Raw genomic sequence first — 24,454 nt, forward strand, 5'->3', positions numbered from 1 at the left:
AATGAAGATGGTCTTGATATACCTTTACTTGAGAAGGCACACGAGCCCTTATACGAAGGCTCCCAAACAACTCTACTATCGGCTATAGTGTTGTTAGTGAACATAAAGGTTATGAATAGTATATCCAATGTAGCAATGTCACGTATGCTAAGGTATGTCATTTTTTTCATCTTCAATGTTAGCATACAATTACTATTCATTAAATTAACAATGCATATTTGTTGTTGTAGGCTGATTAGTGACTTTTTGTTACCACCATCAAATATTTTGCCTCGTTTGTACTGAGAATTATCTAACATTATGGATCAGATTGGAATGAAGTATCAAACAATACATGCATGTCCCAATGATCACATTTTATATCATAAACAACATGAATTTGCAACAGAATGCCTTGATTGTCATGTTAGTAGATATCGGTCAGATCAAATAAATAAAAAATTGCCTCACAAGGTTCTTCGATACATTCCCATAATTCCACGTCTTAAATGGTTATTCAGGTGCACTAGCTTGGCACAATTTATGGATTACCATGCATGCAATAGAAGTCAGGATGACATTATGTGAATGCCTGCCGATGGTTCTGCATTTAAAGAGATAGAAGAAACATGGTCACACTTTAAAGAAGAACCCCATAATCTGAAACTTTCATTGGCAGCGGACGATATCAATCCATATGGAGATATGAGATATGTTTACTCAGTATGGCCTATTTTTGTTATTAACAATAACATTCCTTCTTGGATGTCCATAAAGAGGGAGCACATAATGTTGTCAATGATTGTGCCAGTATTTTTTTATTTTATAGTTATCTAAATTAATTTATAAATAGTGTATGAAAATGGTTATAATAATTATGTAATGTTTGTGTTCATTCAATTGCTAGGTAAATATCAAGTTAAAGATATGAACGTGTATATTGAGCCCCTAATTGACAAGTTGTTGAAGTTATGGAATGGCATCACTATGTATGACATCTCTAGACCGATAGGACATCGACAATTTCAATTCCATGCAATGCTTCTATGGACAATACATGATGCCCCTAGGCTAACTCACTTTTGCGGTATGTTATATTGTTAAGATTGCATATTTTTGGTATGTTATAGTGCTTACACATTACTATCAAATACTTAAGTTGCACGTGATCATTGTACATGATCCAATTATACATTATATTTTAGGTCTTCAGACAAAAGAAAAATGTGCATGTCTAGTTTGTGGTCCGAAGATGAAATGTCATCATTCCAGATGTTTAGGAAAGCAGGTGTTTTATGAGTTTAGACACTTTCTCCACCATAATCATAGGTATCGAATTGCCAAAAAATATCTTTTCAATGGGAAAGAAGAGACATCATCAAGGCCACAAAGAATGACACCTCATTTATGGAAGTTGGAATATGATCGACTAAATCATCGAAGTAATGTCAAATTTGTCGTTTGAAGTTTACAATTTGTATTTCAATATTGTCTTATATTTACTAATGTTGTAACTGATGCTTGTGAAGGTCGTCAAGGCATCAATGACCAACTTTTTAGAGGAATGAAAATTTATCCTACTCAATTTAGTAGGTTACCATACTACAAGGACCTCCCAATCATGCATTTGTTTGATGCTATGCATATTGGAAAGAATGTAATAGAGACACTATGGAAATTGTTGGATGGAAGGCGTGATAGAGAAAAAATTGCTAAAATTTGTACTGACATTCATGAATCTAATCATGCACTAAAACTTTTTATTGAATCAAATAGAAATGGAGACCACATAAATATAAGTGCCCTTCCTTGGTTATTAACGGAGCAACAAAGTGATGCATTAAAAGAAGTCATAAAAAAAAAAAATTCCAGCAAGATTTGCTGCAAATATAAGCACTCTTCTATCAAAGAAAGGTGATTTTGGGCCAGGTTTGAAGACACATAATTGGCATACCTTCCTCAAGGTAAGTCATGTTTTCTATTTACAGTATATTTGTAAGATTGAATGTAGTACCAGTTGCATTATTTAATAATATATTGAAATGATCATTTTTTAATGATTGCAGTTCATCCTACCTCTATCCCTTCCACAACAGTTTGACAACAGTATTAAACAAGTTATATATGATCTTGAAAAATACATGAGGTTAGAAGAGTGTTTTTTCTTCGATTTGTAGCTTTTTATTTGAAATTTATTGTATAATTTTATTTGAATTCTCCTCTACGTGTTTTTGCATGTTGAATCTCTTTTAGGTGGTTATCATCTAAAGAAATTGACAAAAAAAGATATAAAATATTGGAAGAGAAAAATTCTATAGCTTATGTGTGAAATGCAAAAGTATTTATCTCCAATGTTTTTCAATGCTCAAGAACACTACCTCATACATCAAGTTGATGAGATTGAATTGTGTGGACCTATACAAGCTAGATCAATGTAGATGGTTGAGAGGCACTTGAAATTTATGAAGGGCTTGGTTTGACAAAGAGCATGTCCTGAGGGTTCTATGATAGAGGGATATATGATATACCAGACCATGGTGTATATCAGTGAATATCTTCCAAAGTTTGCAGCAGGTATCCATGTAGATCGCATTTGAGATCCCAACTGTAATGACAAATTCAAAGGGGAGTACCTGACGAGGAAAGGTAGATTGAGGAGGGTGAGAGGTAATTATAAGTTTTTTTTATAATTTAACAATTCTTATCCATCATCAATATATATAATTTGTTTCTAACTGGTGTAATTATCTTCTTTATAGTTGGTCGTGAGTGGGATGCACTACACTTGTACATTGCAAACAATCTTGATTGGATGACAGTGTGGATTGAACAGTCTCAAGAAAATGGTCGCTCATTAACATGGGATGGTGTTGCATCATTGGTTAAAGAAGCTCATCGTAATGGAGATCCCAATGTTATGCCAATGGTACTTGATCTAATATATGGCTTAGGAGATACAAAGGTATGCATAAGATTACTAATCATGAGACATAAGTTTAATATCAACTTACAGATCAATGAGAAGATTCTTGACATGTTTGAATAATTTTAGGTCAAACACCACAAAGCTATGTACTACCATGGCTATAAATTTTGCACAAAGAAGTTAGATGAAACGAAGAAAATGTGTGATTCTAGGATAAGTGTTGTCTTCGTGGTCACCAATATTTCATCTAGAACTAACATACATCCTCAACAATCTAAAAATTGATACTATGGCATTTTGGATGATATACTTGCGTGCGACTTTGATTCATTCAAAATAGTTCAATTTTTCATCAAATGATTTAGGTTGTGACTGAATCAAAATGATCCTAATAGGACTGTTATGGAACACGACAGTGGATTTACTATGATTAATACAAGGTCATTTGAGCCAGTCAGAGATGAGCCCTATGTTATTCCAAGTCAATGCGAGCAAGTGTTTTAATTTGGTGTTCCAAACAAACCAGGTTGGTCATTTTTTGTTAGACATGACCCAAGAGGAAGGCCAGTAAAGTATAATGTGATCGAAGAAGAAGATATTGAAGAAGCACAAGAGGAAGTAAATGATTATCAGGAACGACAGTTACCCAGTGATGAAGAAGAAGAAGATGGTGATGATTTTGGTCATGCTAACAATAATGGTGATAATGATGATGATGATGCTAATGAAAATCATGATCATGTTGATGAAGATGGTGATGATCATGGCGATGATGGTCATGATGATGATAGTGATCAAGAGGATGATGATGGTGATGAAGATGGTGGTGGTGACGACGACGATCAAAGTGACAAGTTCAACGATGGTGATGATGATGATGATGATGATGATGATGACATGGATGAAGATCATGATGATCAATGAAATCTTTAGATATGATCAATGTCAACTATGATAGGATCTTGTATGACCAAATATTTCTTTCCAAACCATATGTGCACATATAAACATTAAGTAGAACATGTCAAATATTTTTTTAGATATAAACATTAGTTATGCTAAATTTTTAACTTAAGAAAAATGATTTACATATACAATCTACTTTATTATTAATATTTTTTTTGGTAAGTCCATTACTTTAATTTCGCTACTAATTTCTAGAACTTACTATTTTTTTTCATAGGGCGATATGGATGCACCATCTTAGACACCTTCAATAGAGGTAAACATTAATTATTTTAAATTTTAATGTTAATATAGAAACAAATGTCCTATTATTATGTTCTTTTCTTTATGGCTTTGGAGTTATTTTGATGAAAGTATACGAATATTTGATGTCACAAATGATAGAAAAAAGCTACAATGATCGCTGATCAAATGCAATCTAAAATAAGGGCATCATATCTACATGGCATTGGCCTTAGTACTAACCCTGTATTCATCACCCAAAAAATTACACAAAGATACACTGATAAGCTTGTTAAAATTATCATTAAGGGTGATAGAAGTGAGGAGAAAGAGGCACTGAGAATAGAATTGGACAGAATCCAATCTTTGAAAGTAAGCAGTAATTCGACTAAAGCAGTAATAGAAGTTCAATAGATATTAATCTTTTATAGTATCTTATGGATCATGATCTCTGATTTTATGTGTTCTTGTATAGACATATGTGCCAGTTGCGACATCACATGCTGAACATGGTCAGGGTTGTTTCACAGTACCTTCATGTAAGTAACACTTTGTTTGTTTTGATCAACATTATATCACTTACCTTTTTTTTTGTCAGCATTTCTCGCTAGTATCCCATTTGATCTTTATCCATTGCAAATGTCTTTGCTAATAATATTCTATTCTTCAGCTCATGATGAAGTGCAGACTCCTCCTTCGGTTGGCAGTCCACTATTGTCTGCTACATTGTTGGCAACAAGGACCATGCAAACATCATCGTCTATGCCCAGTAGAACTAGTAAAACCTTGTTTTGCTATATTTTGTAATGTGCTATATTTTGTAATGTCTTTCTACAAGTTGATGAACAATGAAGTAGCATATTAGTGCTTAAATGATGTCTATAGAAGCTTGCATACACATAAACACATGCATACACACACCACGCATACATACATACATACATACGTACATACATACATACATACATACATACATACATACATACATACATACATACATATATATATATATATATATAGCCACACATAGAGAGACATGGACATAGGCAGGGAGGTAGACCAATAGAGAGCAGTACTAAAATTTTCATTTAATTGTTATGATGTTTCAGTTGATAGAGCAACAGAGAGCAGTACTACTAAAGCTTATCCATTTTCTAGAGCAGTTCGTGTGATTAGTACTGGTTCATATGAAGGGACATTGTTGCTAAGTAAGAAAACTATGTTTCCATTAAGAGAACGAAAGCTTCCAGGTGCTTTAAAATTGATATTATTTAAAGTGTAAATTTAGTTTAGTTTTACATTACTCATTTTGGATTGATAAATCATTTATGTTTTTGTAGGTAATAATGCTTTCTTTGAACATCTTTTTCATATGACATTGAGACTGTTTGGACCCACCATACGTAAAAGGAACGTAGTTTCATATCATTGCTACATAATTTTTCTTTTCTTCTATTTATTGTAATATATTAAATTTATTGATCTAAAAATCTATTTGTTTTTAAAAAGGGGGAATTTACAAGCTGGGGAATTAAAAAATCAGTTGATTGCATCCATTGAGGAGAAATTTGGGAAAAACATTTTTGACACTGGCCTACTTATGAAAAGAGTAGCAAAGCATATAAAGACTATGAGGGATCAATATAGAAGGGGTCTTAAGGATAACCCAAAGTACGACTGTCCTCCTATGATTCCACCAATGGAGTGGAATGAAATAATAGAAGATGCAAAGGAGAAAAGGCTATGTGAAGATAGAGGTAATGAAGCAGCACAGAGCAAAAAGAGGTATGTCATTATAGTATTAAGTATATTTTAATCATGCACTAATTATTGATATTTGTAAATATATAATCTAAGATGTTTGAAATTGTTCATAGGTTGCAAGACACATCTGTGGCTACAAAAGCGAGAATAGAAAAGGTTGGCCAACACAAACTTGGCTCTAGTGGCTATATGAATCTACAGTCTCGACTTATAAGTAGAGCAATGAATTTTGTTTTTTTTTTTTAATATAATGTTGCAAACAGTTTTGTTTAATGAAACCATACAATGAAAACTAACGTTATCAAGCAAAAAACACCGGGCACAGATTTCATTGTGGAGGTCACAGATGAAGATAGAAAAATTGCCTTGAAGGAAGGCTATAAAGTTGTGGTTGCACACCTACGTGAAGAATCTGTAAGCCTTGCCCAAGAATCCAGTGCACCAAATGATATCTCATAGGTAAATTGGTTAGATGAAAAGTAAATGAAATTAAATAGTTGAGAAGATTCTTTTTTGGTATTAGTTTTAAATGTAAATTGACTACATAACAATGTGCATAACATTTTACTACAGCCTTCATATCCTACCACAGAACCTGCTCCTGACAAAGGCCATGATGTGCATTATAGTGGTGGAGGTATTAAATTGCTATTGGAAATTAATTATGCAATTATGAATACAATTTAACATCTTCAATTGGAATTTGACGTGTATCCTTTTTTTTGAATATTTCAGAGCATGTTGAACATCATGTTGAACGAGTGGACCATGTTCCAAGTGTTCAACATGTTGACGCAGTGGCAGATCAAAATGTTAATGTACATGATGTGGCATTTTTAGGTAAGAAAAATGCATTTTATGTTGTACTCGTACTTAATTACAAACTTGTAACAATTAGAAAAAGAAAAAGAGTATGCCAATTTATCGCATTCACATGTTTTTGCAATAGAGCCCCCTTTAGTGTAGCAACCTCCTACACCTCCAAAGAGAAGGAGCCATCATAATTTGAAATTACACGTGCTAGAAGAGGAGGAGAATGAAGCAAATATGGATGTCCCTATGACCACTTTTCTAAAGAGAGCTCAGAAAAACAAAAAAAAAGAAATGTTGTTTTAAAAATCTTTTTTGATAAACCTTGTTGGATAATGAAAGAACTTTGTTTTAAGTAATTATGTATGAATGATGAATATTAATACAGATTTTTATTTTATGTTAATGAATATTGTTATGTGTTAATGAAGTTTTGATTAGTAGTGTGTATTAATGAATTTTATATCATATTAATGAATGTTATGTGATTGTATTGATTGAATGTTATAGTTCATAAATGGATGAATGAATGAATGAAGTATGTAATTAGATGATAATGGGTACTTTAGATTGATGTTAGGGGGAGGGGGGCGAGGCCAAATGAGCTTCCACCTTCATGTGGTTGGCCTTGTTAAGTAGAGAATAGTATAGTATTCTTGAAACCAAGTGAAGCTCAAATTTGTTAAGTCTTCAAACACACAACACTTTTTATCCTTTTCCCAAATGTCTGCCCTTATTATCCTTTCAAATGTGCACTTATTCCTCTTATAAGTCTACCATAGACATTATAAATCTGCATATAATATCTCTTGTTAGTTTATATGATATATCTTTATCATACACACAATGGTGCAGGGCACCCTAGCAAAGGGTATGTGGAGAGGGTCATTTGGTTTAATGATCTAGGAAGATCAAATTTTGAATGTAACTAGACCAATGGTCTATTTTTGTAATTGATGTTTTGAAGACTAAACTATAAAGGCACGTATTGAAGTTAAGGGCATTGTAATGTTAACATGCACCTAGGAGGCTATTGAAAGGTCAATTTTTTTGGGGATCTAAAGGCCTAGAAGGTCCAAAACAAATGTAATATGGCATATATGATTGTAAGTTGTCGAAGTTGACACTTTGTGTCAACTAAGACAACAAATTTCAGTTTATAACTAACTGGTAACAGTCAGATAGTTAGACAACAGTGGTTGTTTACTACTATTTGGTTATTTAGAAGGGATTTTTTGAGTATTTGGGGGAGAAGTAGAGTTGGGGTGGTGAGACAAGGCATTTTGAAAAAAATTTAATCAATAAAATAATCTTGTTCTCTGCAATTCAGTCTATGTCCCATGGAACAGTGAGTTCCTATGATGTATCAAATGCATTTTGACTAATATTTAATGTGAGAACATTTTGTTATTTTTTTTATCTTTTCCACGCATTCTTTTAATTTTTATTTCGGGTTGAGTAAGGAATAATAGACTGGTGCATTCAAACCAGTGACTGGTTAGGCACAATCAGCTGTACTTATTCTGAAGTTTCCAATGTAGATTCTCTCCTACCACCTGTAGTTACTGTTATTGGTGGGAGACAATGAGGTTGTGATAATTTATTTGTACTATATTAACCAAATGTAGGAGAGTGGGAAAACTTGGTGTAAGTGCAGTGTTGGATGGTAATTGTTGATAGAGGTTTAGCCTGGATTAGACACCAATCTAATAGATAGTGGATCATTTCATGTTCGAAGATGTTTGGGGGGTGAATCCTTCATGTTTGGGGGGTGTCTCTATTACCAAAAATGAGACAGTAGAGCACTGCTAGTGTTATGATGGGCAAAATATGTTTTTCATTGTGATAGACTATTTCTAAGTCATCTGTGTTGTTTCTTGCTATTGTCAAGAAATCTTTGTTTTCCTTGAGACCATGAACAAAATTATCTACTATTTTTGCTAATGATAAACTTTTGACTTGAACAATGATAAAGTTTATTATTAATCATTATAGTGGAACAACTTTTGACTTGTTCAAAAATTTTAGTCGAAGTTGTTGGAATTGATAGTGAACCCCAAGCTCCTAGAAATCACCTGCAACCAAAATGCATGTTAATCTATGTCTGAGAGAGAATATGATCCAAAAAGCATGCCTACTTTGGTGATTTGGCTATTATTGCAGGACTACAAAGTGTCTTATAGTGTTTCTCATTTTCTTAAATAATAGGCAATTAGTTCATGATTTCATCATATCTTATAGTGGAACAACTCCAAGAATCTTGGGTAAATTGCTTGATATAAGACTTTCTTGTATAGGACACTCAATAATGTGGGCTAAGTGGTGGGCATAAAGAGGAACAAGAAAGGATCTCTACAAGTGCACAGTGTAGTAGAATTCAAAAATGAAATTGAAGTGCTCTCATATATTCATTATAAGAATCTAGTGAGGCAAATTGGCTTTCATCTCCATTCATGATGGAACTTACAATGATGCATATCCACAACAATCTTTAACTTCCAGCAAACAAGTTAAACCTGAAGATAAGATGTTTGAAGACCTAGTTGACTTTGCCAAAGCAAAAAGTAAAACTTCACCCAGTAAAAGCGAAAGTTTTTAAAAATTAGAGGTTGTTCTCTAGGATGGTTTGTACTACATATCTTCAAGTAGCTTGCTACAAGTGATGGTTTAGGTGTAGCATCAGTTTTATTGAAGCCACTGTATAGTCTTTTGTTCAATTGAGGTTTAGTATTCATTATGTGTTATATTATTCCTAGTGCACTGCAATTTAGTTTATTTCTTGTTACTTATATATATATATATATATATATATATATATATATATATATATATATATATATATATATTGCATTGTATTGTTGAAGCTTGTTCTATTTCAGATCTCAAGTAGTGTGTGAGCATTATCTTTTCTTATCATAGTATTTGTGGAAAGTAATTACCTATGTGGCCTTCCACTATTCTCTAGTTCACAATTTGATTGTGGCATTTTGTTTGAAGAAAAGCTTTATAATTACAAATCTAGGATATTTTAATAGATCATTTACTTGTGTGAGGGGATAAAACCCATTTTGGTGCCCTAAAATAAGATAGCTATATATAGAAACTCAATCATTGAGACATTTCATATGGACTTGAGCTATCTTGATCTAGGCTGAGATCTGTTTCTATGCATTTGCTATAACTATTTCTGGGCTTTAATCTGCAATGTGAGACACTTATTTTGTTAGCAGGTAATTTAAATAGGAAGCATTTTCTACCACTAATGTCTAAGAGTTTGTTTTATAAATGATATCTAAGTTTATTATTATATGCATGAAATCTTATAATAGGAGAATATTATCAATATGCATGAAATCTTTAAGATCATAAAATATTTTCTTTCATCTAGAGTTGCATAGGTGTTGAAATTCCTTTATTATGTACAGGTTGTTGATGGAACTAATTGTTTGAAAACATCATAATGTGGGTTTGCAACACTATTAGCCAATCAGAAAAGATGTAGATTTGAAATCTGTTTCACTTTTTTTTCATCCTAAACTAAAATACATCTACATTATTAATAGTCATTTTTTGTGTTTTAGGTGCAATTTATCAGATAACCCCCTTTTTTATATGTCTTTTGAGTTAGTCCTTTACTCAAACAATAAATTAAAAGATCATTTTACTGTAGGACCCTAAAGTCAGAAGTGGAGATCTACCACAGCCTATCATGCTCACAAAGGGCCAAGAGTTTACTTTCACAATCAAAAGAGGAGTGGGCTTTGAAGATTGTGTAAGCATGAATTATGATGATTTTGTGAATGATGTGGAGAAAGGAGACACACTACTTGTTGATGGTAGGTTCTCTTATGCTGGCTTGAAAATTCATTTATTAGCTAAAAAGAACAGAGTTACTAATGTTATTCTCAACATTTTCATAGCTTTCTATTTCTTATCATTATTTGAATTTCTCTAGGGGGGATGATGTCACTGCAAGTGAAGTCAAAAACATCAGATTCTATAATTTGTGAAGTAATCGATGGAGAAGAGCTTAAATCACGATGACAGTTAAATGTGTGTAGAAAAAGTGCTACCTTGCCTTTCATTACAGGTTAAGACCATTTTATCAACTCTCGGGCATGCATAGCAAATTAGATTTTTGTTTCTTATTGACATGTACATCTCAATCTACTTCTTTCTTAGGGACATTGATTTCATTGTGATTTCCCTTTTTTGTACCTAATATTGATTGATTGAAGTTACCTAGAATATAATTGAATGATATGTTTATCAATCTTGAAATATGTGTAATATTTGTATTTTGTTGTTACTTGTATATGTGATGAGTTGTTTTGACCAACATAGCATCTGAGATAGCTTAATTTGGTATTTGATAAAATCTATTTCTTGTCTTTTTTTCGTAGATAAAGATTGGGATGATATTAAATTTGGAGTTGAGAATGGAATAGACTATTATGTTGTTTCCTTTGTTAAAGATGCTAAGGTGGTGCATGAGTTGAAAGATTACCTTAAAAGTAAACCTTTGAAGAAAAATTTTAACTTTCCAGTGTAATATAATCCTTTGCAGACAGTATTGGGCTTGATATAGCATGTTCCCTTAATTTATATTTTAAATCATAATTTAAAATGTGATAAAATATCAATGCATTTGTATTTGTAATTATGTGAAGGTTGTGGTGTGGATATCCATGTGAATGTGAAGATTGAAAGTGTTGATTCAATACCAAATCTTCATTCAATTCTTTCTGCATCAGATAGGGTAAGTACAGTCTCCCTAGCTTAGAGGTTTTAGTTGGATAAGTTGTTACTTTATGATTGGTGATATTGCTTTGAATGGGGTTAATAAATTATGTGAAGTCATGCTTGTCAAGCATTATATAGAAAGTTAAATGCACATGCTACTTTGTTTACTATTTAGTCATGCATGTATTTGTTTGGATGTTGGTGCTTTTCCATTGTTGGTTTTTGATGGTTTTTGTATGGCTTTGATGTAAAATACAAAATATAAAAGCTTTACTTGTGAATATGTTATAATCTTCTTTAAATTGTTGGCAAGGACTATGAGCTTCAGTAAAGATGTTTTTAAATCAATTTTTTTTATTGTCTATCATTCAATGAAGTTAACTAGTATGAGACCATCATTTAGTTGCCTGACTGATTCCTAGCTATTGATTTTTCAGATTGTAGTTTCCTCATAGAGCTCAAGATGGTTATGTCAAGAAACGAGAGAACAAAACTTAAACATGGATAGTAATATCTAAATTGACACTTTGAAAGGAGGGATAGATATATTCGTTATGCTATAATTTTCACATGAAATAAATTAATGTGATTTTTTTCTTGTGTGAGTAAAATCTGTGAGGCCATATAGCCTTTGGAGATTTTTCTAAATGCGACATAAGTTGGTTAAAATGGCATAACTCTTAACTATGAAAATCTTGACATCTTCCTCATTCTGAGACTGATTACTTCTAATGGGAATTTTTATGTCATCACAACTTCTCATAATTGATTGTACTAGGTACATTCCCATGCAAGACTTGTTGGTATCTTATGCTTATGAAATTTTAGTGTATGTATTTAAACATGGCATTCTCTTCAGATTCTACTGTCGTAATTCATAAATTAAATTATGTCTTTGTTATCTTTGTTCTCTCCATCTTTTAGCTTCACAACAAAGCTCTTAGAAGTTTTGAACTGTCAAGAAACTTTTTTTGCGAGAGGAAATGCGCTTTTCCAATTCCTAATTGAGACGTTAGCTTTAGGTTAGCTTTAGGTTCATTCTAGCTCTGATTCCATCTTGTCACCTTTTGTTTGGGTATGAGATGCAAGATTTTGAATACATAGGATACAAGCTAGATTTTAAAAGCTAAGAAACATTGTCTTACAAGTTAGATTTCAACAGCTAAGAAATAATGATCTTATTGTTTTGTTAATTATCACCTTCTTTTGAACTTGGTATCCAAGATTTGTTGTTTTGTCTCTCGTAAACACTACTTAACAGTATTTGGCTAGTCTCTAGCATATCTCACACACCCAAATATTCAATCAGCTCAGTTGAGGTTGAAAGATACCACCTAGAGGACTGACCAAGACAATCTCTCAAACAACAAAACCCTTGTCTTTTGTCCCTATTCAGGTAAATATTTAGCTTTCCAGATGACCAAAGTCCATATAGCAGTTTATAAGTCAATCTGATGAAACTGTGAATGATCATGCATCTCTTAGTGTTCAGGGCTCCACTATTTGTCTAGACACCAGTGTCAAAGTGTAGAATTGTCGTGGAGTAGTGTTTCTGAAAAATAGTTTGTGTTATCGGTCTGTAGGATCTCCATTCTTTAGTACATGTGTCCAGTTTTGTGATTTGCAGAGGGAAGGGCACCATTCTTTAATGCAAGTGTCCATTTCTGATGGCCATACAATGTTGGAGCACCCAGATATTGTGCAAGTGACCTGTAATGGTGAATATAAGTTGTGTGTCTTTGTCCTAGTCTCTATCCTACAAAAGCATCCATCTTGAATGCTAGTGCTCCATTTGATTCTCCAGAATAAAAAATTTCTTGGATCCTTGTTCTTGTGTTTCTATTCCCTTTTCTTCTATTTGCTACTACCTACAATATACAAAGGAATTCATACTCTCTCTCTCTCTCTCTCTCTCTCTCTCTCACACACACACACACACACACATGCACATGCACGCACACATACAAACGTGCATGTGTGCATACATCCATGCACAGATTTACTTGTTTACATTTTACATTTCCTAACTTTGTATTGATTATAATCTTTATTAAATCTAAAATGGTTTTAGAGTACACTATCATGTATAATATGATTTATTTTAGATCTGAGTCAATATAGTCAAATACAGTGAAGGTTTAAATTTAGGCCTAGTTCAAATCTTTAACTTCTTGTTGTATATCAGCAATGTTAGTATGCTAATAGAAACCAAATTTAAATAAAGCTTCTACAAACTAAACAAAATTCATAAACTTCAAGATAGACTAAGATGAGCTCTCAATTGAGAATATGAGCCATTAATGGACTCTCTCAATAAGAAGCTCTCTTGTTGAGTAGCTTTATCTAAATGGATAGGATGTATGCTCAATATACTTCCAAAGGCTTCAATGGATGATTGTGGATTTTTGGTGTGGATAGATGGCTTTAGTATGGATTTGGCTCTCAAAATAGCATTATAACTTTACTTCATGGATTGTGTTATTTTGCAAAGGGGAAGGATCCAATTTATAGGCAAGAGGCTTGAGGGATTGAGGGCTAAGATGCAAGGATGGGAAAAAGCTCATGGAGGGCTTAGATTGCATGAGAGGAGAGCACATGGATTGTGCTTCCTTACAACCAATCAAGGAGTGACACATGTCACATGGTGAGAGGATGGAGGAAAGGGGAAGGATGAGTCAACAAAGGAGGCTCAAAGGATAAAATCTTCATAAAGACCCTCATAATGACTTGTAAGAGCAATAAAAGGGCTTGTAAGAGTCATTTATGACCTAGTGGACTTCATAAAGTTTTATGGTTGAGATATTTTGAGGGTGATGAGAGCAATTTCGACTTGGACTTGATTAGGAAGGTTTTAAGCTTGCTTAGGCTTGTACAAATGATTAGAGGATGGTTTAGGATGGTTTAGGATTAGCTTAGGGATAGGCAAGTGGATGGCATTTAATGAGGGTGGGTGAAGGAGGAGATATTTGTTAACTTTGGCTTGGGTTAGTAAGTTTTAACCCATGTTTAGGGAATGTGACAAGGTTAGGAGGGGATTAGGATTAGGTTTAAAGACATCTTCTAGAAGAGTCTAGACTTTGGATGAGGATAAAGACTTTCTAGAATAGTCTAGAATTTCCTAGGATGAGGATGAAGACTTTCTAGAAGAGTCTAGAACTTCTTAGGATGAGGATAAATTAGATTTTTAGGAAATAAATAAAGTTTTATTTATTTCAAAGGTTTGGGTTGAGGAGATATTTATTAAAACTTTTTTAATAAACATGAGGATTAATATTTAATCTTAATTAAATATTTTGAGTTGGGATTAGGGGTAGGAAATGATGGGATTAGCTTTTAATTAAAATTAAAGAAGGATTAGAAGATTTTGGAAGAGGTTAGTGGTCTTAAGGAAATTGGCCAAGTTTTGGTCAAAAAATAAATTTTTTTATTTATTTTGAGTTTTTTTGGTCAATTTATTAATTAAATAATTAATAAATAAGGAAATAATGTTTAAATAAGAGTAATGTTAGTATGCTAATAGAAACCAAATTTAAATAAAGCTTCTACAAACTAAACAAAATTCATAAACTTCAAGATAGACTAAGATGAGCTCTCAATTGAGAATATGAGCCATTAATGGACTCTCTCAATAAGAAGCTCTCTTGTTGAGTGGCTTTATCTAAATGGATAGGATGTATGCTCAATATGCTTCCAAAGGCTTCAATGGATGATTGTGGATTTTTGGTGTGGATAGATGGCTTTAGTATGGATTTGGCTCTCAAAATAGCATTATAACTTTACTTCATGAATTGTGTTATTTTGCAAAGGGGAAGGATCCAATTTATAGGCAAGAGGCTTGAGGGATTGAGGGCTAAGATGCAAGGATGGGAAAAAGCTCATGGAGGGCTTAGATTGCATGAGAGGAGAGCACATGGATTGTGCTTCCTTACAACCGATCAAGGAGTGACACATGTCACATGGTGAGAGGATGGAGGAAAGGGGAAGGATGAGTCAACAAAGGAGGCTCAAGGGATAAAATCTTCATAAAGACCCTCATAATGACTTGTAAGAGCAATAAAAGGGCTTGTAAGGTCATCATAAAGTTTTATGGTTGAGATATTTTGAGGGTGATGAGAGCAATTTCGACTTGGACTTGATTAGGAAGGTTTTAAGCTTGCTTAGGCTTGTACAAATGATTAGAGGATGGATTAGGATGGTTTAGGATTAGCTTAGGGATAGGCAAGTGGATGGAATTTAATGAGGGTGGGTGAAGGAGGAGATATTTGTTAACTTTGGCTTGGGTTAGTAAGTTTTAACCCATGTTTAGGGAATATGACAAGGTTAGGAGGGGATTAGGATTAGGTTTAAAGACATCTTCTAGAAGAGTCTAGACTTTGGATGAGGATAAAGACTTTCTAGAATAGTCTAGAATTTCCTAAGATGAGGATGAAGACTTTCTAGAAGAGTCTAGAACTTCTTAGGATGAGGATAAATTAGATTTTTAGGAAATAAATAAAGTTTTATTTATTTCAAGGGTTTGGGTTGAGGAGATATTTATTAAAACTTTTTTAATAAACATGAGGATTAATATTTAATCTTAATTAAATATTTTGAGTTGGGATTAGGGGTAGGAAATGATGGGATTAGCTTTTAATTAAAATTAAAGAAGGATTAGAAGATTTTGGAAAAGGTTAGTGGTCTTAAGGAAATTGGCCAAGTTTTGGGCAAAAAATAAATTTTTTTATTTATTTTGGGTTTTTTGGTCAATTTATTAATTAAATAATTAATAAATAAGGAAATAATGTTTAAATAAGATTTAAACATTTTTGGGAGGGATTCCTTAATTAAATATTTTTAATTAAGATAAAGGGATTTAATGGCATAAAAATAAATTAATTAATTAATAAATGATGATGTCATCAGGAATTTTTCAGAAAATAAAAATACTTTATTTTCTAAAGGTTTTTAGGTGTCTATATTTTGCCCCTCTTTGATGTGATGCCGCAAGTGGCATGGCATCAAAGATAAGAAAATAAGATGCCCAAGGCTAGAGCAGAAGAGGAGAGAATGGACTGTGAGATGCCCCCTCAAGAAGGCAGCGGGGAGAGAAAGCGAGGCTTGATGGCTTCTTGAAAAGTACAAGAATCTCGGATGAGCAAGGAAACTCAGATTGGCAAAGAGAAGGGGCTGAATTAGCTCAAACTCTCACTATGGGAGAATGATAAAGGAGAATCAGATGCACAAGAGGAAGCAAGCTTAAGACTTTAGGGAAGGTGGAGGATGAAGGAGCGAAGCGCTATAAAAAGGAATCCAAGATAGGGAGATGGATGAGGGGATTATAAAGTTGATGCAACAGGATTTCAAAGAGTCAGATTGGTGGAAGATGGGTTTCAGAGATCCCTAGGACTAGGATTGTGGATCTCGAAAGATGAGGCTTGGTGGGTTGATTTGGATTGGTGGATCCCTAAGACTAGGATTGTGGATCCCTAAAGCTAAGAGTGATGAGTGATTCAAAGAGATACTGATGCATCAGCTTGGGTAGGAGAGACGGATGTTGGATATGGATGGGGGATAATGGAGATGAAGAAAAACCATTCCAGCTTTTTGAGCGGGGGGATACTTCAAAGAGAAGTACCACCATGTAGTTGAGCACTAGATTTGCTATAGGACTGTTGGTTAATTGCCAAGGTTACCAAGAACATCAAGGCCTTTTCACCAACCATCCAAAGGACTAACAAACTAACTCAAAACAAACACACAAGGATTGCCCCAGCATCACACATGAATCCTAGAGGAAGCAACATGGAAACGACACTAGAGAACCCACAAGCAAAAAAGAAAAACAAACGAAAGACTTGATCAAGACCTTACGCTCTAATTGCCCCATTTGCAGCATACCATGATATAGAAGATCGTGGCAACCTTGAGGAGGGAACAAGGAGATTGCTTGGAAAAGATACTTCAAGACCCAAAAGGGAAGATCCCAAATCAAAAGAAAGTGAAAATCCAAAAGAGAGTTGTTTGCCAATGAGATGGGTAGGACAAGGTACTAACGGACCAAGATCAGACATGAGGAAAGCTATATCCTGCAAGGACCTATCGGAGAGCACTGAAGCTAGTGGATTTGGATGAGTGATGCGTCTGGCAAGCTGAACTAAGAAAGATAACACTTTGGTGATAGGAAATCTAGCTAAAGGATGCGTTGGAATAGCTAACCAAGATGTGTGATGGGTGCAAGATGCTGATCAAGGATGAACTGACACAAACGCTAGATAGATACAATGGTACTAAGCTAAAGAGGATGTACAAGCTGATGGACCAAGATATGTTACAAATGTACAAGTTTGTTCATGTTTTGGTTTTTGTGAGATGGAAATTTTTGTGAAGGATGGCATGTCTATAATAGGTGATAGGTGGATAGGTAGATGGTTTGCGAAAAGCTTAAGTGAAAATGGGGTTTTGTGTGTGCACGTGATAGTATACAAGCTAGGATACAAGATTATTTATAGGCTGGAATATGGTAAACCTTGGACAAGATTCGGATAGACAAGGTATGGTACAAGATTTACAAGGTATAATACAAGCTTTGGTACAAGATTTACAAGCTGTACAGGAGGTATTTACAAGCTTCATCAGATTTTGGATATTTGGTTGGAACACCAAGGGAACAAGCAAGTGTGTCTTATGGGATGGTGGGTGAATGGATGAGGGATAGGATAGTGATAGATAATGGATTAGTCTTTAGTACACAAGGCGCCTGAATTACCAGGTTTTCACCAGTGGATGCTTTTCTTTTCTTTTCTTTTTTTGACTTTTTGAATTTTGGACTTACCTGGAATGATTTTGGCTTTCTTCAGCTATTTTGGCTTTTTTGGAATTTTTCACTGGCTGTTGGAATGTTCAATTTTGTTGCTAGTTGTTGGTACACTGGATGTGTGATTTATGCAATAGATTGGATTAGATGGGATTGATGGTAGGAGATGGAGGGATGAAAAGGTTGGAAAGGAGCATGATATGGGGATGCTTGCAAGAGCAACATTGGCACATGTTGGGACGGGTGTGAAAAGAGCATATGAGGGATATATGGTAGATGCAGGCGTGATGGAGGATTTTTGGAAGCGTACTTGGGGATATAGGCACCCAAGATGGAGTTAGGAGATGGGGGACATGAGTCACTAGATGGGGGATTAGCAATGGTGGATGCCATTATGCATTGGGTTTCAACTTTTTTCTTGGGGATCCACATGGTTTTGGATTTTCTTTTCATAAGCTTTTGCATTGTTTTGCATTCTTTGATTGGATTTTTCCTTTTTGGAGTATGTCTTTTAGAATAGACATATGATTGCCTAGGATGTGGATTTTTAGCTTTATGCATTTTGAAGTTGGCATTCACATTGCTGTGGTAAGCTTTGGGAAGATGGTTAGGAGAAGCTTTGTGAGATGGAGAGGATATGAAAGAGCATGTAGGGGGATGATGATGGATGATGTGCCTTTATATGTGCCTTTGTTGATCTTGCATAGGAATGGATGGAATAGGATTTTTATGATGGCTAATAGGAGGATGGAGGATGGTAGATTTTGGGACATAGGGACCCAAAATGGATTTAGCGAATGAAGGGGGGATATGGTAGGTTGTTTTGGGTTGCAAAGATGGTGGAGGGGGGATGACATAAGATTTCTTGAAGGAGTGATGGGAGGCTGGCATGGTGGGCTTGGAGATAGGCTTGGTTTGGGGGTGTGGTGTACCAACACCTTTAGATGGTGAGCCTTTGGATACATATCCAAGACCATGAAATCCTAGATTTTTTTGTGCAATAATAGGCTCTCTGATTCCTTGCTCTTTTGGTCCTAAACCTTGACCTTGATAATGCCATCGATTGAGCATTTGAACAAGTTGAAGAAACTTTTTGCTTGCAGAAAATGGTAGAAGTGATTTATTAGGTGTATTGCAATGGGGAGATATTGTTCTTAATTCTTCTGCTGAGAGAGGGCCACCGTGGATGAATGTAAGTAAACCAAGAGGGTAGATTATAGATGGTGGAATAGCTTGGATAGGTGGTAAGATGGAAGCATGGAGCGGGGGAGATGGAAGGATAGGATCTTGATGTAGCTGGTGGGATGACAAGATATCTTGTAGTGGAGGAGATATGGCTTGAGGTTTTGGAGATGGAGGAGATGGTGACTGCACTATGGATGGAAGACATGGTACAATGATATCTTCATTTATGCTTTGGGGGATGTCAACATGCTTTTGGGCAGGATCTTGATAGGATTGGTTTGGAGTGGATGGTGCGATATGAGGTGAAGGGATGGATTCTTCAAAGGAAGCGGATGGATAGATGGGAGATTCAGTAGTGGAGATGGGTGAGTAGAAGATGGATGCATAAGGGTCATTATGAGAGATTTGGGAAATTCTTGGAGGCGATGTGGATAGGATTTGGAGGGATTTAGGTGGTGGGATTTTGACGCTTGTGGGAAGTGGAAGGATTTTAAGCAATTTGATGGATGGTATGGGGATGATAGCTATGGGAGATGGAGGTGATATTATAGATGGGGAAGCTTCATCACTTACTACTTCACATGGTTGGATTAGATGACATGGCTTATCGACTGTTGGAGGCAACTTTTCTTGTATTTCCTCTAGGAGATTCCTTGGAGACTCATGTGTCGAAGGTGGAGGTGGATTGACAAGAATGGCTAGTGTGATGGGGTGGAAGATTGGAAGCTTGGTTGATGGGGTGATGGAGGGGAAGCTGGAATATCAGATGGCTTGACTAGATAGTTTGGAATAACTCTTGGATTTCGGGGGATGCTTGGGGGAATGTTTCTAAGGCTTTCAATATACCTGTCATAGTCAACAAGATTTTCATCATCATTGGAATAGGAGGTGGTGGGAGCAAGGACAATGCGACCAAACACATCATGATAGGATTGGTACTTCATGCTTTGATGATGAGTTTGATGGGGATGAGGTCTTGCGTATGGATGAACACGGAAGCTGATGGTTAAATTTGGGTTAAGCACAGATTTTGGATTAGCTGATGAAAGATTTCCTAGGGAGAGTCAAAGTTGCATGACAGACCTAAGGAGGATTGGCTGGAGATTTTTGGCTTTCCTGTGGATGGAAGACTTCAAGGGCATGTTGTCAAAAAGTGAGAGTTTTCCTTTCCTATGCGCTGGATTGGTGGAGATTGTGTCAACCTAAGAATAGACTAATGATCCTATGGGCATGACACGAGATTGATCACTTGTGGATCCCAACCTTTAGCTCAAGGTGATGAGGGATAACAGGTGACAAAGCTAGATTACCCTAGACAAAGCTCTGTCAAAAGGATAACCATGGTGAGGCTGGTGGATTGGTCGGATTGATTGGATAAAAAATTCTAGTAGAATGACAACAATTATCTAAAGGCTTGGGTGTGATTTTGGATTGGGTTTCTAGCTGGCTAGGGGGGGATGATTTGGAGAGACTTTGGATTTGGGATTGTTCTAAAGCAAGGAACTAGATAGATTTTGTTGCAGTGGGGGAGCTTGGATGATTTTCTGATGAGGCAATGACTACGCTAAGTATGCCTTGAGCTAGGAGATTTTTGCTTTTTTGGGATTTTGACCAAAGTTGGCAAACATTCATTCAAAAGCTATGAACAAACAAGCAAAAAAATTTTGGAGCAAGCACGTCAAACACACCAACATCCTAGGAAGCTTTCTACAAGGATGAAATTTGGTTTAGCTAGGGAGTCCTCGATATATGCAAGCTACATAAGGCCCATATCCGTAGATGAAACCAAAAAGATGTCACATAGCCGAGAGGAGCGGTAACCCACTTTTCCTCTTTCACTTCTCAAGGGTATAAAGTTCCTTGAGGCTTAGCCCAAGTGACAAAATCTTGATTCCAAGAGAGGTGTCTTTGGATTCACCTCCCAATTTTTATACTCCGTCAGAACGCTAGAGTTGAGGTCGTCCCAAGGGGTGATGAAATCCCTAAGAAGGCCTCCTAAAAAGTGTAAAACAAGACCACATACATGATCTTTGGCTTTAAAAGACACGCATTTATTCCAATTGATGATTTAGATTTTGTAAGCTATGATTGAAGACACTTGTGATTATGGCATACAATGTTCATTCCAATTTGACAGCGTCGTTAGCATAATGGAAGTCGAGAGATCATCAACATAAGAAATGTGATCGTCATTGAAAATGCATCAAAACCATGCGATGTTCATTGATTTTTAGGCATTCAAGATTGAGTGTGAATTTGTTTTAAGCCCAAAACAAAGATGTGTGAAACTCGATTGCCAAGTGCGCGCTCGGAGGCCCTCCACGTCAATAGTTGTTCAATTTTAGTGCCCAAACTTGAAGTGTGATCGATTTAATCTAGAGTTTTGGTCATTTAAATTTTTTGATAAAGTTAAAGCAAACGTTCAAATACCAAGTGAGTGAGTTAGATTGTGGAACATTTAACACCTTTTTCAAGTAGACCCATCCCCATAAATGGTGCTGAGATTGCAACCAATGGTTGAATTGATGGGTGATTAGAAAAGAGGTGAGTCCAAGGAACTACTCAAATTGATTTTTGCAAATTTGTATTTAACTTAACAAAGTCTCTTAAATATCCAAAAATCAAACTTTACCTAAATTGCATGTGGAAAAGAGATTTGTTTTGTTCAATTTTAGAAGCTCCAAATGAAGTGTTTGATATTGCAATGGTTAATTGATCCTTGGCATTCAAGATTGGATTTGTTGTTTTAATCATGCATTCAAGGAAAATTTTATTTTAATCCATGGCATTCAAGAGTGTGTTTAGCAACATGCATTCAAAGACAAGTGATTAAACATTCAAGTTTTTTCCTTTGAGCATTCAAGATTGAGATTTTGTGTGTTGTTTTAAGAACTTTGAAGTGCTTTGTTTTAACCTTAGATCATTCGAGATTTTTTTTGGACTCAAAAGTGAAAATGACTCTTTGGACTTTGCTTTTCATTCAAGATTTTGTGTTCTAGTTTGCATATTTTAAGCCCAAAAATGATATTCCTAAATTGTTTTGATGCATGAAAAACCTAAGAAACATTCAAGATTTTGCAATAAAACATTTGTTTGGAAAAAATAACAAAGCTTTTAGAACAATTTTTGGCAACCATTTAGGACTCTTAGTTTTCATGAGATTTTTAAAAGAACTTTAACATATTTGCAAATGAGGTTCATTTTATCCTTGATTGATGCTTTGAGTTTGATTTAGATTTTAGTGTGCACTTAGTGTTGATTTTGAACCTTTTGAAATGGAAACTTGAAGTTCTTTTTAAATTCCCAAAAATGAAGTGTTCCTAACTTTGCATGAATGCATCTAAAACCTTGATGTTGCAAGGATGCAAATGATTAGATTGGTTTAGTTTCACTTGTTAAAAGATTTTTTCTTTTTTGCAAATTTTTTTTATTTTTTAATGGATTTAAGTATGATTTGGGGGTTCATTTTAAGCACTAAGAAGAAGTGTGTATGATTTTGCTTCCTTAAAAAAAAAATGGCCAAGATCTCCCACAAGAAGAAGAAGAAGAAATAGATGGAATAAGAAGAATATAGACAAGAAGAGGAAGAAGAATTCCAAGTGCTTTGTCCACCTATAAGCTTGAAAAATCTGCAAATACTATGAGATAGACTATGAGTTCCTTTGTCTTCTTCATACTCATGTGGACCTACAAAAACAATTTATACAATACTACCAATCACAAAAACAAGCAAAATTAGCCAAAATCAGCAAATGACATACAAAACTTGACTAAAAAAGCTAATGAAGATGACCCATGCAGGGTCCCACCGGGCGTGCCAAAATGTATATGAGCAATGTTAGTATGCTAATAGAAACCAAATTTAAATAAAGCTTCTACAAACTAAACAAAATTCATAAACTTCAAGATAGACTAAGATGAGCTCTCAATTGAGAATATGAGCCATTAATGGACTCTCTCAATAAGAAGCTCTCTTGTTGAGTAGCTTTATCTAAATGGATAGGATGTATGCTCAATATGCTTCCAAAGGCTTCAATGGATGATTGTGGATTTTTGGTGTGGATAGATGGCTTTAGTATGGATTTGGCTCTCAAAATAGCATTATAACTTTACTTCATGGATTGTGTTATTTTGCAAAGGGGAAGGATCCAATTTATAGGCAAGAGGCTTGAGGGATTGAGGGCTAAGATGCAAGGATGGGAAAAAGCTCATGGAGGGCTTAGATTGCATGAGAGGAGAGCACATGGATTGTGCTTCCTTACAACCAATCAAGGAGTGGCACATGTCACATGGCGAGAGGATGGAGGAAAGGGGAAGGATGAGTCGACAAAGGAGGCTCAAGGGATAAAATCTTCATAAAGACCCTCATAATGACTTGTAAGAGCAATAAAAGGGCTTGTAAGAGTCATTTATGACCTAGTGGACTTCATAAAGTTTTATGGTTGAGATATTTTGAGGGTGATGAGAGCAATTTCGACTTGGACTTGATTAGGAAGGTTTTAAGCTTGCTTAGGCTTGTACAAATGATTAGAGGATGGATTAGGATGGTTTAGGATTAGCTTAGGGATAGGCAAGTGGATGGCATTTAATGAGGGTGGGTGAAGGAGGAGATATTTGTTAACTTTGGCTTGGGTTAGTAAGTTTTAACCCATGTTTATGGAATGTGACAAGGTTAGGAGGGGATTAGGATTAGGTTTAAAGACATCTTCTAGAAGAGTCTAGACTTTGGATGAGGATAAAGACTTTCTAGAATAGTCTAGAATTTCCTAAGATGAGGATGAAGACTTTCTAGAAGAGTCTAGAACTTCTTAGGATGAGGATAAATTAGATTTTTAAGAAATAAATAAAGTTTTATTTATTTCAAGGGTTTGGGTTGAGGAGATATTTATTAAAACTTTTTTAATAAACATGAGGATTAATATTTAATCTTAATTAAATATTTTGAGTTGGGATTAGGGGTAGGAAATGATGGGATTAGCTTTTAATTAAAATTAAAGAAGGATTAGAAGATTTTGGAAGAGGTTAGTGGTCTTAAGGAAATTGGCCAAGTTTTGGGCAAAAAATAA

Source organism: Cupressus sempervirens, chromosome 11 (genome assembly GCF_028749045.1).
Source record: "Cupressus sempervirens isolate cs-2001-9-10 chromosome 11, ASM2874904v1, whole genome shotgun sequence".
Taxonomy (NCBI): Eukaryota; Viridiplantae; Streptophyta; class Pinopsida; order Cupressales; family Cupressaceae; genus Cupressus; species Cupressus sempervirens.